Below are 4,003 nucleotides of genomic sequence, written 5' to 3'. Positions count from 1 at the left end.
CCAGCACTCTCACCATCAGAGGTGTTTGACAGTCCCCATCTCTTTCCCGTTCACAAGTGAGTGAAAGCCCCAAGCTCCCTTCCCATCACAGGTGTGTGACATCCCCCAGCTCTCTCCCCATCCCCGGTGAGTGACAGCCCCCAGCTCTCTCCCAATCACAGCAGTGTGACAGCCCCCAGCTGTCCTAGAATTACAAGTAAATTACAATCCCCTTCTCTCTCTCCATCACAGGTGTGTGACAACCCCAAGCTCTCTCCCCATCAGAGGTGTGTGACATCCCCCAGCTCTATCCCCATCACCAGTGAATTACAGCCCCCAGCTCTCTCCCCATCACAGGTGTGTGACAGCCCCCAGATCTCTACCCATCAGAGCTATTTGACATCCCCCAGCTGTCACTGCATCACAGTTGTCTGACAGCCCCCAGCTTTCTCCCCATCACAGGCATGTGACAGCCCCCTGCTTTCTCAGCATCACAGGTATGTGGCAGTCCCCATATCTCTCCACATCACAGGTGTGTGACAGCCCTCATCTCTCTCCCCATCTCAGGTGAGTAACGGCCTCCGGCTGTCTCCCCATCACATGTATGTGACAGCCCCCAGCTGTCTCCGCATTAAAGGTGCCTGACAACCCCTCAACTCTCTCCCCATCACAAGTATGTTACAGCCGACAACTGTCTCCACATCACAGGTATGTGACAGCCACCAGGTCTCTCCCCATCGCAGGTAAGTGATAGCCCCCAGCTCTCTCCCCCTTATACGTATGTGACAGCCCACAGCTGTCTCCACATCACAGGTATGTGACAACGCAAAGCTCTCTCCCCATCACATTTGTGTGACCGTCCCCAGCTGTCTCCATATCACAGGGGTGTGAAAGGCCCCCGCTCTCTCCCCTTCACAGGTGGGTGACAGCCCCCAGCTCTAGCCCCATCAAAATTGATTGACAGACCACATCTCTTTCCACATCACAAGTGAGTGACAGCCCCAAGCTCTCTCCCCATCACAGGTGAGTGATGGCCCCCAGCTGTCTCCCCATCACAGGTATGTGACAGCCCCCAGCTCTCTCTGCATCACAGGTATGTGAAAGAAACCAGCTGTCTCCGCATCACAGGTATCTGACAGTCCCCATCTCTTTCCCCATCACAGGTGTTTGATAGACCCCAGCTCTCTCCCCATTTCAGGTGAGAAAGAAATCCCAGCTCTCTCCCCATTCCAGGTATCTGAGAGCCCCCATCTGTCCCGGTATCACAGGAGCCTAACAGCCCCCAACTCTCTAGCCATCACAGGTATGTCACAACCGCCATTGTCTCCACAGCACAGGGATGTGACAACCACTAGCTGTCTCTGTATCATAGGTATGTGTGAGCCCCCAGCTCTCTCCCCATCACAGGTGTGTGACAACACCCAGCTGTCTCCACATCACAAGAATGTGACAGCAACTACCTGACTCCGCATTAAAGGTATGGAACTGGCCCCAGCACTTTCCCCATCAGAAGTGTTTGACAGTCCCCATCTCTTTCCCCTTCACAAGTGAGTGACAGCCCCAAGCTCCTTTCCCATCACAGGTGTGTGACATCCCCCTGGTCTCTCCCCATCCCCGGTGAGTGACAGCCCCCAGCTCTCTCCCAATCACAGCAGTGTGGCAGTCCACATCTGTCTTAGAATGACAAGCAAGTGACAATCCCCATCTCTCTCACCATCACAGGTGTGTGACAACCCCAAACTCTCTCCCCATCACAGGTGTGTGACATCCCCCAGCTCTCTCCCCATCACCGGTGAGTTACAGCCCCCAGCTCTCTCCCCATCACAGGTATGTGACAGCTCCCAGCTGTCACAGCATCACAGGTATGTGACACCCCTCAGCTGTCTCAGCATCACAGGTAAGTGAGTGTCCCCATCTCTCTCCCCATCACAGGTGTGTCACAGCCCCCAGCTCTCTCCCCATCACAGGTGAGTGACGGCCCCCAGCTGTCTCCCCATCACATGTATGTGACAGACCCCAGCTGTCTCCGCATCAAAGGTGCCTGAGAGTCCCCAACTCTCTCCACATCACTGGTATGTTAACGCCCCCAGCTGTCTGCACATCACAGGTGTGTGAACGTCCCCAGTTGTCTCCATATCACAGGTGCGTGAAAGCCCCCAGCTCTCTCCCTTTCACATGTGGGTGACAGCCCCAAGCTCTCTCCTGATCACAGGTGAGTGACAGCCCCCAGCTCTCTCCCCATCACAGGTATGTGACAGCCCCCACCTGTGTCCACATCACAGGTATGTGACAGTCCCCAGCTCTCTCCCCATCACAGGTGTTTGACAATTTTCATCTCTCTCCCAATCACAGGTATGTGAGAGCCCCCAGTTGTCTCCACATCACAGGTTTGTGACAGACCCCAGCTCTCTCCCCATCACAGGTGTTTGACAGTCCCCATCTCTCCCTCCATCACAGGTGTGTGACAGTCCCCAGCTCTCCCTCCATCACAGGTGTGTGACCGTCCCCATCTATCTCCATATCACAGGTGCGTGACTACGCCCAGCTCTCTCCCCTTCACAGGTGGGTGACAGCCCCAAGCTCTCTCCTGATCACAGGTGAGTGACAGCCCCCAGCTCTCTCCCCATCACAGGTGACTGATATCCCCCATCTCTCTTCCCATCTCAGGTGAGTAACCGCCCTCAACTCTCTCCCCATCATAGGTATGTGAAAGCCCCCAACTGTAACAGCATCACAGGTGTTTTACAGTCCCCATCTCTCTCCCCATCACAGGTGTGTGATAGCCCCAAACTGTCTCCCCATTACAGGTGAGTGACGGCTCCAAGCTCTCTCCGAATTACAGGTATATGATAGCCCCCAGCAGTCTTCACATCACAGGTATGTGACAACGCCAAGCTCTCTCCCCATCACAGGTGTGTTACCTTCCCCAGTTGTCTCCATATCAGAGGTGCGTGAAAGCCCCCAGCTCTCTTCCCTTCACCGGTGGGTGAGAGCCCCAAGCTCTCTCCTTATCACAGGTGAGAACAAGCCCCCAGCTCTCTCCCCATCACAGGTGTTTGATATTCCCCATCTCTCTCCCTATCACAGGTGTGTGACAGCCCCCAGCTCTCTCCCCATCACAGGTATGTGACAGCTCCCAGCTGTCACTGCATCAAAGGTATTTGACAGCCCCCAGCTGTCTCAGCAAAACAGGTATGTTTCAGTCCCCATCACTCTCCCCATCACAGGTGTGTCACAGCCCCCAGCTCTCTCCCCATCACAGGTGAGTGACGGCCCCCAGCTTTCTCCCCATCACATGTATGTGACAGCCCCCAGCTGTCTCCGCATCAAAGGTGCCTGACAGCCCCCAACTCTCTCCGCATCACTGGTATGTTAACGCCCCCAGCTGTCTGCACATCACAGGTGTGTGACCGTCCCCAGTTATCTCCATATCACAGGTGCGTGAAAGCCCCCAGCTCTCTCCCCTTCACATGTGGGTGACAGCCCCAAGCTCTCTCCTGATCACAGGTGAGTGACAGACCCCAGCTCTCTCCCCATCACAGGTATGTGACAGCCCCCACCTGTGTCCACATCACAGGTATGTGACAGCCCCCAGCTCTCTCCCCATCACAGGTGTTTGACATTCATCACCTCTCTCCCCATCACAGGTGTGTGACAGACCCCAGCTCTCTACCCATCAGAGCTATTTGACATTCCCCAGCTGTCACTGCATCACAGTTGCCTGACAGCCCCCAGCTTTCTCCCCATCACAGGCATGTGACAGCCCCCAGCTGTCTCAGGATCACAGGTATGTGGCAGTCCCCATCTCTCTCCGCATCACAGGTGTGTGACAGCCCTCAGCTCTCTCTCCATCACAGGTGAGTAACGGCCCTCGGCTGTCTCCCCATCACATGTATGTGACAGACCGCAGCTGTCTGCGCATCAAAGGTGCCTGACAGTCCCCAACTCTCTCCACATCACTGGTATGTTAACGCCCCCAGCTCTCTCCCTATCACAGTTGTGTGACCGTCCCCAGGTGTCTCCA

Source organism: Balaenoptera physalus (genome assembly GCF_965194825.1).
Source record: "Balaenoptera physalus genome assembly, contig: HAP1_SCAFFOLD_576, whole genome shotgun sequence".
NCBI lineage: Eukaryota > Metazoa > Chordata > Mammalia > Artiodactyla > Balaenopteridae > Balaenoptera > Balaenoptera physalus.
The sequence above is the reverse complement of the archived record's forward strand: the minus strand, read 5'-3'. Positions refer to the sequence as shown.